The 14,550-nt window shown below is 57.5% G+C and overlaps 1 long non-coding RNA gene across 2 annotated transcripts; it reads right to left on the bottom strand.

Annotated features, from left to right (window-relative positions):
- Positions 1–1,326: 1,326 nt before the first annotated feature.
- On the bottom strand, positions 1,327–3,924 carry LOC117981591 (uncharacterized). Of its 2 annotated transcripts, none has more exons than XR_008626289.2 (3): positions 3,765–3,924; positions 2,980–3,191; positions 1,327–2,645 (listed from the first exon to the last, which is right to left on the bottom strand). It is a non-coding gene; the product is annotated as an uncharacterized LOC117981591 (long non-coding RNA). The 2 variants fall into 2 exon arrangements; XR_008626288.2 differs by having other exon boundaries at positions 1,328–2,645; positions 3,061–3,191.
- Positions 3,925–14,550: the final 10,626 nt, after the last annotated feature.

Genomic DNA, 14,550 nt, shown 5'->3' with positions numbered 1-14,550 from the left:
TGATAAATCCATCCTTCTGGAATTGTCCATGGCCATCAGGGGCTACTTTGGAAGTAAGACTGGCTAGGATTGGATTTCCATTCTAAGCAGAGGGACTCTGCAAAGGTTCCTGAATTTCTATAAGTCCCAATTTATTCATCACTTAAAGGAGAGTTGCAGTTCCCACCTCAAGGATTTGTCATGAAAATTAAAAGCAATAAAAGAGATGTTGCAGTAAAGCACAGACAGACAGACAACAAGAGAAGCTGATCTCTATGTGCCACTGTTCTTTCCTTCTCTCCTAAGCCATGTTCTTCCAGATCCCCCAGAAAGCCCCCTGCTCCCCTGCTCTGTACCCCAAGGCACTCTGTCTCTATGTCTGTTCACTTCTTAAGGTCAGGAACTTGAGGTCTGCTTTATGCTTGGGCAGAGGGCCCGGTTTGGAGGAGGTGCCCAGGACAGCTCCATCCAGTGCAGCAGACTGGTTCATGCACATATGTAGGGCAGCAGCACCGAATGGGCACCGGCTGTCTGCTGGGACGTGGGGATGCAAAGAAGGCCCATGAGCCAGGCCTCCTGGATGAAAGGCCTCTGAGGGCCTGACTGCTGGGCAGTAGTGGAGAAGGCGCCCCTGAGCGGTGGTTGTGCATCTAGTGGAAGAGTGTGGAAGGCGGCTTGTGGGAAAGGATGGGAAGGGCTTCCCAGGAAGAGGCAGTGTGAGGAAAGGCGCTGGCCCCACATATCCCCCCGGGAGAGGTGCATGAGGAGACTGGAGGGAGTGCTGGGGAGAAGTCACGTTCTCTGTCATGGGGATCACACTGTCTCCTCTTCCCATTCAGGCAGCTATTTGGTGAGACCACCATTAATTCGGTGAGCCCAAGGAGAGCCACCACCCTGACTCCCTCCACCCCACCATGCCTGAGCTGGCTCACCCCTAACTGTTGCTGATGATGCCCTGGGCAGAACAATGGGACATGGAGCCTCAGACCACACATGTCCCCAGATGGGCATGCCCACCACTCTGTGCTCCAGAGGTGCACGCCTGCAGGGGAGACCCTCAGGCCAGAGCATTCATAGTGAGCAAGAGTGTTTGCCTCTAGCCCCGCGTGTCTTACTAATAGGGAGCTCCCCACACCATGAACGAGGCTCAAGGGCGCCTTCTGGCTGGAGCCAGGGCTGACCTGGACACGTCCCCCTTGCTCTGCTCTTCCACCGTGAGGATGACCGGAAGCAGAAGCAGGCACGCAGGGAAGCCCCTGCCCCTGCTCATGATGCAGGGTGCTGCTTGGAGCCCAAGAAATGCACTTCACAGAGCACGAAGACACTCTCAAGGCCCACGTCTTATCTGCGTTCCCCAGAAGCAGATCCTGAGATGAGGATTTTAGGTGCAAATTGTTTATTTGAGAGGGATTTCAGGAAGCACCAATTAGAGAGTGGGGACCTGAGACAGAGGAAGAAGCAGCCAACCAAGGGGGCGTTTCCAAGCCAGTGACCCAGTGGGCACGAGAAGCCCACCCCCAGGACTTGTCCTCGGTGTCTAGCACACACCCTAACCTTCTCCCACTTAAGGGGCGAGAGAATTGGGGTATTCACATATGAACTCCCACTACCGCTGGGTGAGGGCTGCTCCTGGGGAGTGTGAATCCCCAGAACCTCTGACCCCTTCTGCATGTGGGCGGGGCCTCCTGGCAATCAGGGAGAGGGCAGGTAAAGGAGCACTGATGGCTGCAGGTGGCAGCACGGCTGTGTGCACTGGGAGAGTGAAGCCGGGTGGAACTGCGTGCCGGCTACAGCCTCTGTCCCAGCCCCACCCAGTCTGACTGCCCTTCAGGAGTTCACTCTCCTTCCAATGAGGGAAGAGGACGCAAGACAGATAGAGAAGGCAAGGCAGACAGAGGAGACCAATCCTATGCCATCTAATGCTGGGTGGAGCAAAGGGGTTTGCAGTCTCTCCGGCCTCCCACTGGCAGCTCCAGCCCAGGAGCCTTGGCCCAGAGGCACTTCTCTCCCCTAATCTCTTCTTCCTGGGATTGGAGTCAAAGGAGAGCCTCAGTTCCCCAAAGCTGACCTGGGTTCTCCGCTGTGGGCTGCCCAGGCATGGCCTCTGCCTGGGCAGATACTAAGTTGGGTGAGTTGGGCCACAGGCGTCCAGGATGAGGGACTCACCATGGGATGGAGGACTTAGAACCCTGCCCATAGGCCTCGGGGAGAGGCCTTCTCCCTTCCCCCTCTTGCCCTCATCTCCAGCTTCTACCTCTGTGAAGCCGAATCTGACCGCCTGGAAAGCACACCTAGTTCCTTTTCTTTTCTTTTCTTTTCTTTTTTTTGTTTAAAGAGTCTCACTCCATCCTCAGGCTGGAGTGCAGTGGTGTGATCACAGCTCACTACAGTCTCAACCTCCCCGGACTCAGGTCATCCTCCCATCTCAGCCTCCCAAGTAGCTGGGACTATTGGCGCATGCCCCATGCCCAGCTAATTTTTGTATTTTCAGTGGAGATGGAGTCTTGCCATGCTACCCAGGCTGGACTCAAACCCCTGGCCTCAAACAATCCACCCACCTTGGCCTCCCACAGTGTTGAAATTCCAGGTGGGAGACCACGTGCCTGGCCATGCTTCTTCCAGGTGCGGCCAGCATGGAGCTCCTCTGTCTTCCTCTGAGTCTCCTTCTAGAAAGAAAAACCCAAGTCCACCGTACACTTGAATTACTCAAAGGTTTCCACCCCCTCTGCCTCTCCTTTCCCCTCTTGCCCCCTCCCCACCGAGCTCCCCAAGCTGCCCCCGCAGTGCACAGGCCAGGAGCCGCCTCAAGGAAGCCGCAATGCATGGTTTGATGCTGCACACCCGGAGCGCAGGATCTGCCAGCCTGACTCCACCAGGGCCCCTCCGGCATGAATCGGAGGATGGTTTAGAGAGCAGGAAGAAAGGGGTAGATAAGGCAGCCCAGCCTTCCTTAGCTGCTGGAGATAAGAGGAGAAGTGCCTGGAAGGTGTGTTTTATCACCTGGAGATGCTTAAAGTCAGTGGCCTTGTCCCCACTAAGCCCAGGAATCTCAGAAATCCTTAAGGGAGCCCCTGTCATTACTGAAAAGCTCTGCTTGTGAGAAAAGGGCCTCTCTCGATTGAGTCAAAGTCGGCATCCAGGTCTTCCAGACATTGGCTCCCGGGTCTGCTGTCTTCTGGCTCACAGCACCCTCCACTCTCTGCCCGTCACTCCTTGTAAAAACATGAACACAGTGAACATCCCTGCTCCACAACACACACACGTGCTCACACATGTGCACACACATGCACATGCATGCATGCACTCACACATGCACATGCACACACATGCACATGCATGCACTCACACATGCACATGCACACACATGCACACGCACACACATGCATGCACACACATGCACACACACCCACACACATACACGCACACGCACACACATGCACGCACACACATGCACACACACACATGCATGCACACACATGCACATACACATGCACACACAAGTACACACATGCACACACATGCACACGCATGCATGCACTCACACGCACACGCACACACATGCATGCGCACACATGCACACACGCACACACATGCACACACAAATGCATGCACACATGCATGCACACATGCACACACGCGTGCACACACATACACGCACACACATGCACATACACATGCACACACAAGTACACACACATGCACACACGCACATGTGCACACACACACGAACACACATGCACGTGCCCTTCCCTGAATCTGTATCCAAGCCCCCAGTCGCTGCCCACCTCTGCTCACCACGGCAGGTTTTCTCACCCTTGCCGTGCTAGGACTTCTCTTCAGAGGCACTCATAAATTATAGACTCATGAAATGTCACAGATTTGGGAAGGGCCTTTGGAGGTCATTGGGTCCAACCCCCTTACTGTACTTGCAGGAAATCAGGAGGCCCAGAGATTGTACGCAGGACGTGCCACGGGGCACGCAGCAAATCAGTGGCCGAGCCCGCCCCTGCATTGATGTCACTTGACTCCATGACTAAGCTCTTTCCCGGGTGCAAACTCCACCCTAATCTGTTCATACCGTGTTCCTAAAAATAGAGCCCTGTGCTGAGGGAGGGAGGTGGAGTCCCGGCTTCACTCTCCTTCATGAGGAAGAAGTGACTTCCAAGGAGTCTCTCTAAGGAGCTGGGGGAGCCGCTGTTCCCCAACAAGTACTTGCACAGCAGGTGAGCTGTGCTGGAGTCAGCCTGAGGAAAGCTGCCGCCAGCTTTGCAGAAAAGCCCTTTGCAACCATAGAAGTACAAAGCACCTGAATCCAGTGGACTCACCCTCATGGGAGAGCAGATAATGGCTTCCAGGTCTCCACTCCCGTGCAATGGGCTCTGTCCTGAGTTGGATTCTGTCCAGCAGAATGTTGGCTCAACGGAAGAAGGACTTTGCAAAGATGGAGTACACGAGAAAGGGGTGCTGTCTGAGTTAGACATTGGGGTTAGATGTTCTGCCCTCTGCCAAAGGCATTGGGGATGCCCCCAGTATTGTCGTCCAGTTACTTCCCCACCTCAACTGATGCTGAGCTCGGCCATTTGACTGCCTTTGGCCAAAGGAACATGGGCGGAAGCGACCGTTTGCAATTTTGAACCTGAGGCCCTCAGAGGCCATGCATTTTCCTCTTGCTTTCTTCTTTTGCTCCTAATAGGAGAGAAATGAATAGAGCCTGCCCCAGGCTCGTCCACTGGGCAGAGAGAAGGCATCCTGAATCCATCTTGCAGCCGGGCCAGCCCAACCTTACCACCTCAGCATGGCGCTAACTGTCCCTTGTTAACCACTGGGCTTTGCAGAGGCTCGTTATGGACAGTTATTCCTCAACTGCAGACGAGTACAGCCAGGTTCAAGAAGGAGATAACGAGCATTGTAAAGACGCCAATTTCTTCTAAATTAACTTATGGATTCAATGCACTATCTGATTAAACTCTCAATAGGAATTTTTGGAACTTGAAAAACAGACTAGACATTATGTATAGAAAAATAAACCCTAAAATAGGTTAGCACATTCCGAAAAAACAAGTAAAAATTCAGTTGTTGGGGGAAGCTCATTTAGTCGACTTTAAAACAGATGAAAAAGCCACAGGAATTGCGGGTGTGAAGCTGTCAAAAAACACAGGACGTGAGAGGATGCATGTGGAGAAAGAGAGACCCCTGTGTCTGTGAGAATCGGATAAATGATAACAGATATTTGGGGAAAGCGTGGATTATTTATTAAGTCTTGTTGAGAAATTTTGGCAGTTTATGGATAAGAATAAAATTGGTTTTCCCTTTCACACCACATTCACGAAATTAACTCTGGATGGATTTAGCACATAACGGAGAAAGGTTAACATGATAAAGTTAATTTTGAAAACGCAGGAGACTATCTTTGTGACCTTGGGGCTGGGGGGCACTCTCTGATCAATCATTAGCCGAAGTCAGGAGGAGGGAAGTCACTGGCCGGTTATGTCACCTCACAGCGAACTTTTTCCCTTAGTGAAGGACTCCAGAGACCCACGGGCCACAGCGGGTGGAGCGATCTGCACAGCGCAGGCTCCTGAAGGAAGCGCTGGCTTCCTTCCTGTGGCAGGAAGGCCGATGAGAAACTCAGCAGGAAACCAGCAACAACAGGGAGAGGAGAGCGGCAGAGAGGAGGGTCCACGGCCACGGCCGCCCAGGCTCCAGGGAGATGCTCAGCATCACTGAGGCAGAAAGACCTCACTGCCACCCTGAGATGCCATCAGAGTGACAAAGATCAGACAGGTGGGTACCAACGAGCACTTCTGAGGGCTGGTCATCTATGTGACCCTGTGGAGCTAAGGAGGCCTGCGAGGGAGGGCCTGCAGGACAATGTGGACGGTCTCAGTGACATGGCAGAGCCGCCCCTGCCAAGAGCTGGCCACACAGTTCCTGGGCAGCCCACAGAGGCCCTCACCCCGAGGCTCAGTGAGGCATCTCTTTGAGGATCTGATCTGTAGCGTTATTTGGGGTGGAAAGAACCGAGGCCCACGGGCCACCCACCCCTGGAGGTACGGCTGTGGGACAGAGGCCGTGGAGTGCTCAGAAGGGCTGTGCCAGCGGCACCTGCAGGCACAGGGGCCGAGCCTCAACGACGAACGTCAGCAGAGCCGGGACTGACTCAGCGGCCTGAAGGATTTCCCGGGGTTTTGCCTCCTGAGGTGGTTTTGGCGAGATGGTTCTTTGTTCTGCCCACGGCCTCCCTGAGATTCTCTGGGCCCAGGCCTGGGCCCCACGCATCTTCCCCCAGCTCCGTGTGGGAGAATCAGGGCCAGCAGGGGCTCCTCCCTGGGCCCAGCATACACCCTGGAGGGCAGCAGGAAGGGGGCCGTGGGTGTCGGAGTTGAGAGGACGCCTCCTGCTCTCACCCACCCTGTCCGTGCGTCCCTGAGCCCTGCTTGGCTAGTCCACCAAGGAGCTTCTGCCTCGGTTTCCTCACCACACCCTGTGGGGACCTGGGCAGTTCTGGACCCCAGCCTGCCTGTCTGGGGAGACCTGTATGTCACCTGCCCATACAGCCCTGGCACTCACTGGGAATGGGCCAATGCCGGTCTCCAGGCCTCTGCCCGCCAGATTTCCAGGGCTAGACTCCCTGCTGGGGCTCACCCGACAGTAGGGTCTCCTCACACCACAGGACTTGCCTGAGCCAGGCCCCACTAATGGCAATGCTGTCGTCATCTACGTGACCACTTGGTAGTCCCCAGCAGGAGACCCCATAACCATGAATGAAGCTAACAGACCCCATCCTGGCTTCGCCCCCACCTAGCACTGCTCAGCCCTGGAATTTCCCAGCCACCTTCTGCAGAGCAACGGAGGAGCCAGCCCTGTCTAGGAGCCAGGCATACACAGTGCACCACGCACACAGCCGTCAGTTCAATGCACATCTGAGAGTTCCTGGTTTGAAATGCAACATGAAACCCAGCCCGGCTGGTGACAGCTGACGCATTGCAGAGGAGAGCCTTGGGGGCATGGGTTGTTACTATTCTGCCTCCCCAACCTGGCCCGGCTTTGGGCTCTGAGCAGAGGCTTAGACTAGGCTGGGTCATCTGCACCTTGCCCTGCACACCTTTCCTTGTGCCCAGAGCCCCCAGGGGTTGGAATCTGCCAGTTTTTCCCACCACAGCCAGCATGGGCACAAGGGGTGGCCATTTGCCCCAGGACTAGACCAACTTCCAGCTTCAATGCACAACCCAAGCTGCTTCTGGGATGTGCACACATTCGCCCTAGCCTGTGAGTTAGGCTCGGGGCTCCAACTTCTAGGGGGAGAGGCTTCAACTTATTTTTCTATTGAGATTGAACTTGAGGATGTGTGTGTAGAGCTGCTTGGTGGGGATTGCTTTTCTGCACATGAACCCTGGGTTAGAAATGGTGCTAACATGGAGGAGAAGGAAGTCAGAGAGAGAGGAGGCCAGGTGTCAGCCCGTCCGTGCCTGAAGCAGAGGTCCCCTTTACTTTCAGCCATTGTCTGAGCCAAAGCATTCCTTTCCTTCTCTTCTCTTTTCTCCTTCTCCTCCCTCTCCTCTCCCTTTGTGTGTGTGTGTGTGTGTGTGTGTGTGTGTGTGTGTGTGTAACGCCTGTTTTAATTCCTGCCACCGCTTACAGCAGACCGGGTCCTGACGGACACGGTGGGGGAGTGCAGTTGGCTCCGTGACCTGGGCAGGCTCCTGTGTGAGGCTCGGCCACTGCTTCCCTCCTCAGCCAAGCCCTTCCCAGCCACTTTCAGGTTCCAGGCTCCCCCTGGACCAGCCACACCAGCTTTCCCCGTTTATTGGAAGGGGCGTGGCAGGAAAGCGGATCTGTCCTGATTGGATGCTGTCCGGCAGTATGTTGGCGCAATGGAAGGACTTTGCAAAGCTGCGGCACACAAGAAAGGGGTGCTGTCTGAGCGGTGGTCTGATCTGTGCCCCGGGAAGAACTCCAGCAGTGGAGGTGCTGGATGTGGGAGCAGAGCTGGCCAAGCAGGGCGGCAGGAGGAGAGGGCCCCTGAGCCCGTCCTAACTTGAGCAACTCTGAGAAGCAGCATGGGGCAGCCAACCTTTCCCGCATCCTCTGCGTGTGGACGAAGCTCCGGTGTGCCCGCACTGGACGAAATGTGTCAAAATCCAACGGTTGGCAGCCACGACAGCCCTCGAGGGTCCCCTGCTTGGAGCTGGCATTTTGCAAAATGCTGATGTGGCTGAAACTATGAATGTGTGGCCAGCGGGCAAGATGCTTGAAGCAGGACAGATGGATTCGGGCCAAGCCAGGCTCTCGCTGGCTGCTCCGGGCTGTCTCCTGCCATCTGCTTCGACGTGTATTCCAGGGTTGCTGGAGGCAGGGTTGGAGGGCCTGGTGGAGCACGGGTCCAGGCCGAGGTGGGACGGGGGGATGACAGCAGCAATTATCAGCCCTATCTGAGAGCAGCACGTGGAACAGCTCACAGCGAGCAGGTGTCTGTTCTTCCTGAGAAGCATATTGTTTCCAAGAGGACAAATAACACAAAGAGAAGCAGAGAAGCAAGGATGCAGAGCTTTCTCAACCTGAACCATCCCCACATCCCATGGACTTCCACAGCACCTGCGCTTCTGCGTCTGGAAGGCTAAGCTTTCCCAAGGTGCTGCTCTCGTTCTAGAAGATGCACCTGGAGTTGGGAGCTCAGCAGTGAGGTCCTCATGAGCAGGGGCCAGGAAAGTCCCTCTGTCAGAGCAGCTGGAGAGGGGGCTTGGAGAGGAGGGAGGGGAGTGCTAGCCAGTAGGGTCAGACATCAGGAGACTCCTGGGCAGCAGGGGGACACCGCCATGCCTGTGCCCTCCTGCCAACATGTAGCATGGTTATATGTTGCTGCAACCAACCCCAAAACTTAGTGACATGAAAGAATAATCTCTTATAATGTGTGTAGATTGAGCGCGGCTGGGTTCTTCTGTACCACATGGTACTGGCTGGAAGGGCACTCATTAGAGAGCTCTTCTGGACTGGACACCCTAGATGGCTGACTCACGTGCTGCGGTAGAGAAGGCTGAGATGCTGGAATAGCCAGGTGCCTCTCCTTTCCTCTCTTCTCCTCTGCTGCCCTCCTCTCCACTCCTCCCCTTCTTTCTCCTGTCCTTTCCTCTCTTCTCTTTTCTGCTCCTCTCTTCTCCTCTCCTCTTCCTCTTCTTCTCCCTGTCTCCTCTTGCCGTGGCCTGAGAGGAAGCTCCCCCCAGAGAGAGCAGGGGGTGCCCAAGGTCACCCATGGACCTGGGAGGGCCCGAACCCTTGATTCTTAGTAGTCAGGAGGCGAGGACATTCTCAACGTTCCAAGCCATTTGATCCAATTCAGCCAGGTGCTGGGAGAGTGAGCAAAAGGAAGACACAGCCCTGACTGTTGGGAGCTCAGTGTATCTTTGGGGACAGGAAAAGTGATTTCTGCAGTTAAGTATTTAGGATGTTTCAGGTACAACCTTATGAAATTGTCATTTTTGTGGCTCAAAAATGGCCAAACCTCAGTGATCTGGCAAGGGCCAATGGCAACGACTAGGTGCCAAGGAAGGCATGAGAGGGCGTGGGTGGGTGTGGGTGGTGCCGTGGCCTGTGGCTAACACACAGGTGTCCCCGTGGTGCTGAGGCCTGCATCTGGGAACTGGGGGTCCCCCGTGCTGTGCACCCCTGTTCTACAGCCTTCTGTGGGGCGTGTGGGGCTGGCTGGGAGTCACTGCTTCCGTGTCCCTGCCCTGCCTGTGGGGTGTGTGCACCCCGGATCCATTGTGTCTGCGGGTTCCACAGGCACAGAGCCTTCACTCCTCCACTCTGTGACGGACGCTCTTGGGTGGCCTCTGAGCAGGAACCCTGTCCCGGGTGCTGGCTCTCCGGGGCAGACCTTGTCCTCCAGCCTCTCCCGGTGAGTGGAGACACCAAGCTGTACCCGGCTGAGAAAGTCCCAAGCCCTGTGGGAGGGCGGCTCCGGGAAGCTCCCCTGTGCAAGTGCCCTGAGCACTTCCTTCTGCCTGACGTTGGTGGCCAGGCCATGCCACCCACCCTCTGACTCTGGTTGGGGGTCGTGGCTGGTGAGAGGTCTTGGCCCACACTGGGGGGTCTCAGTATTCAATGATCCCCGTGGATCCTTTCGTGTCCAAATACAACTTTTTATTCCAGGGACTTCCATTCAAGCGGAGGACAACCAGGTGCCCCCAGGGCCTGTGGCGGAAGCACAACCCATTTCCCCTTTCCTAGGCAGGGAGAACCAACACCCCAAGCCTGCTCTGGAGCCGGCCTGCCTCCCAGTGCCTAGGGTTGAGCTGCTTCTGAGACAGCCCCTGGTTGGAGGCCCAGCAGCCTCTGACTCACAGGCTGCTGCCCTGGGCCTCAGTGTCGTCCTGCAAAACCAGCTGTCTCAGTGTCTGGGTCTGCTCGGATGGGGCCTGTTGGAGATTTCTTCTTCTCAAGACTGGAACCAGGGAGCTGTCCAGGATGAGGTCACCAGGGGCGTCTGCTGGGAAGGAGCCCGCAGGGAAGGTGCAGTCCCATCCCCTGTGTGGTCATCCCAGGGCCCTGGGAGTGGGGGTGTCATGGGACCAGGGCACCTGTCTTCCGGGCCCCCTCACACCACCTGCTAGCTTTGGGCCTGGGGACAGGGGAGCTGCCTTCTGACGGTGGTATCTGGATGTTGTTTACCACGGCGCAGGTGTGAGGAGCAGGCAGGCTTCACAGGAGGCCTCTGCCTATGAGCTACTGTGAGGCCACCGGCTCAGCCCTGTCTGCTGGCTGGATGACCCGACGTGAGTGAACATAGCTAAGGGCTTGGGATCTGGAGCCAGCCCTACGGGCTCAGCCCACTCAGGGACTAGCAGTGTGATCATGTCCGACCTTCCCCATGGGCGGCTGAGGGTCAGGGGTCCTGGTGGGATTTCACGTGCACAGGGCTGTGCCGGGCTCGGGCCCCCTCTCAGCAGACAGGAGCCGGGGCCACCCCCGGAGGTCCGCGCCTCTGTAGGAAGCTCTCTAGGGACAGAGTCGTAACTTTAGGGTGGGGGCAGTGCGTCCTCTCTCTGGACAGTGTTCCTATTGGGTGTCAGGCTAGGGGCAGCACAGGCCCCCGGAGATGGCATCAGGACCTGGGCAGGCTGAGCAGGGTGGCCGGGCTCCAAGGCCGGTGCCCACATCTGCAGCCTTCCACAAAGGATGCGCATCCACCTCCGGGATGGGGTGCCACCTTTTCTTCCATTCCTCTCGTTTTCCAGCATGTTTTCAGTGATTTGAGTTTACAGGGGAAAGAGTCTCCTGGCTGGAAGCACAGATGCCTCCTCAAAAGGGGAAGGGCCCAGCTAATTGCAGCCCATGCAATCGCCAGCACTGGGGCGAGGGCAGATGTGCTGGAGTCCCCTGGGGAATCTGGGCAAGGGAAGTGGGATCAGAGAAGAGGGGGTGTAGCCAGGGAAGGGGCTGTTGCAGGAGGGCACACCATGCACCCCACTTCTCCCTGTCATGTCTGTGTTTGCTGTGAGGCAGAGGTGCTGGGGATCCCTGTGTCCGGCCCCCAGGAAGCTCTTCTGAAGTGTCCTCTGTGCCTCCTACATGCTTCCAGCTGTGGGGTCAGGGCAGGACCATGGAGCCCACTCACCACTCACTGTGCTTCTGAGGGAAGGAGAGAGGAGGGAGAAAGGGAAGGGTAGAGGGCAGAAAGGAGAGAGAAAAGGAAGAAGGGAACGGGAAAAGGAAGGAGAAAGGGAGAGAGGGAGGAAGGGAGACAGGGAGGGAGAAAAGAAAGGAAGGGAGGGAGGGCAGGGAAGGAAAGAGGGAGGAGGGAGGGAGGGAGGTGGGAGGTAAGGAGGGAGAAAAAGAGGAGGAGAGGGAGGAGGGAGGGAGGGAGTGAGGAGGGAGAAGGAAGGAGAGAGAAGAGGAGGAGAGGGAGGAGGGAGGGAGGGAGCCTGAATGCTGGCCCCGCAGCCTAGTGTAAGCAGGGCGTGCCCACCTACCCTTCCAGGTCCTCTTTCTCCTTTAAGGACTCAGCTCCGCCTCTTCCGGGAAGGCCTCTTTGATGGTCTGCGCAGGCCCTCTGCAACCTGGATACCCTCCCCATTTCCTCATCCAGTCCCTGCGAGCGTCTCTGGATTAGAATTGCCGTGCCTACCTGTCCACTTCGAGCCTCTGACAGCACCACCCACTCATGTTGGGGTCTGTGCCATCTGTGTGGGGCCACACATGCTGGCATTCTCTAGGCGCAGGTGTACATGTTGTCTGTACCCTGGGGGACCTCGCCCTTCCAGAACTGGGTGCTCTGCTCTTCCTGTGACAGGAAGTGGAAGGGCCGGCAGAGTTGGGAACGCAGAGCCCAGGTCACCCCGAATGGGGGAAGCTGCCAAGCAGGAGAGGCAGTCCCATGGTGGGCGCTGACCCACCCAGAGCATCCGATGGTCTCAGGAGGGCAGCTGGGGCAGGGCTCACCCTTCTCTCCCTACTGCACACTCTTCTTACATACAGACAAGTGTCCAGGTGGTGGGGTGTGACCCGCCACGGGAGCTCCGCCATGGGCCCCAAGGACCAAGCTTGCAGAACTGGAGGTCCACGCTCATGGGCAGGTGTGGCAGAGGCCGTGTGACAAGAAGGAACAGAGTCAGGAGCACAGACACGATGGACCTTACCAATTCCCCCTGCGGGCCAGCATGGTGGGCTTCCCAGCAGAGCAGCAGGGGGAAGGCCAGGACCCCACCTTGCTCTCTGCTCAGACCTCTCTGAGCCTTGACCGCCCCCACTGTGTAGGGAGCTCAACCCTCCATCGCCTTCATTTATTCACTCAGCTCCACCTTGTGCGGGGACAGAGTCACCACAGCAGCCCCTAACCCAGCAGTCCTGCAGCGCTTTGCACAAGCCGGGGTCAGAGGGATGTGGCTTCACATGCTCACTGGGCAATGTTGGAGCTTGTCACCTTGGGCCTGTCACTCAAGTGCTCAGAGCCCGGGCTTCCTGCTGCTGAGGGGGGCTGGCTGGAGGTCAGTGAAGGGGTACATGCCGGGAAGAGGGCCCGGTAGGACCTGCACAAACACTGGTGGATCCCAGGGCAGGTCCCAGTCCCGGAGGCTGGGGCTTACTCTGTTGGAGAGCTGGATGTGTGCAGAGGTCAGTGCAGGGCACAGGGGACCCAGGAGGGACCAGGGCAGCCCAGGGCAGGTGGGAGGGCCTAGGGAGGGACTCGCCCGGACAGAGACCTGAAAACGAGCCCAAAGTGACCCGGGCAGGGAAGAGCAGGGGCACCTGGTGCAAGGCGGTCTCTGTCCTTCCGGAGGGCACCTGGCCTCCCCGCCCCCGTGGAGCATCCCACACCCCGGGAGTTCCCACGAGGCTCTGGCCCAGCTCCCTCTCTGAGATCCCAGTCATGCCTGGGTGTGGCCGCGGCCTGAGGACATCAGAGCTGCCAGTTCTAGAGCTGACATCAGGTAGAGAGGCCTCAGCAGAGGGTGGGTGGGTGATGGGCTGAGTACCTTCCACGTGGAGGGAGGGACAGGGTCTCACAGAGACAATTTGTCCTCAGGGAACACCGAGAGGTGAGGCTGAGCAGAGAGTTGCTTGTCACAGGCCACGAGAAGTGGCCTGGGTGGGAAGAGGCCATGGCCAGCCTCATGCTGCCCTGATGGCTGCCGTCTGCCCAGAGGCGAGAAAGCACCCTGGGGGCCATCGTTCTGTTGGATCCTCGCCCACGGGGAGAGATGCCTTGTCCTGGCTGCCCTGGTTGGACCACCATGGGCTGCTGGCTCTGCTCTCGGCCCTCGGTGGTGAGGGGACATCGGGTGGCCTGCAGTGACGGGAGGTGGCAGGAGACAGGGCATCTCCTCTCATCTCCCGTCCCCACAGGTCCAAGTGCAGGAGAAACCAGTGCAGGCAGTGTCCCTCGGAGGGCTGGGTGTAGGGGACTCACCTTCCTTTTGTCTCTTTTCCAGGACTGTGGCCTCCTGCAGGCACTGCTCTCACACCCGGCCCTGACACGTAGTGGTGTCTGGCACAGGCTGGGCCCATGATGACTCCCCAACCTCCCTGGGATTTGTTCTGAGGGGTGCCAGGCATCAGCTCCCCCAATCAGGTTTCCTTGAGATGGGAACAGTGCTGGCCCCGTAGGGTGCTACTTACTGGGAGGATGGTGATGGAGACTGGCCAGCAGCCGCCCTTCCCCAAGTGCCACGAGGGAGGGGTGTGGACAGTGACCTGGCATGGCCGTGCCCATTGGGCAGAGCTTCCTGTGGCACACAGCTCTGTGCCACTTGGGCAGGCCACCTGTCCAGCCTCTGGCTTCAGATCCAGGAGCCCGTCAGGCCTTTCCACACCAGCCAGCCTGCAGGAGGATTCTGCCACTCACACAACTAAGGGCCTCAGCCAGGCCAGGGTGGGCAGCTCACCCAGACTAGGGCAGCCCCAGGGGGAGAGAGAGGGCTTGGACAGCCCTCAAGCAACCCGGCTCCCCTTCGCCCCTCAGCGGAGGCCTCAGGTCTGCCCCAACACATGTTTTCACCAGCTGCAGAACAGGCCCCCTTCCAAACGCAGGGCCCCACTTTCTGACAGCCAGGTCCCATTGGCCCAGCAGCCCCA

The sequence above is a fragment of the Pan paniscus genome, chromosome 7, assembly GCF_029289425.2.
Source record: "Pan paniscus chromosome 7, NHGRI_mPanPan1-v2.0_pri, whole genome shotgun sequence".
NCBI lineage: Eukaryota > Metazoa > Chordata > Mammalia > Primates > Hominidae > Pan > Pan paniscus.
This window is presented reverse-complemented; position numbering and strand designations above follow the sequence as displayed.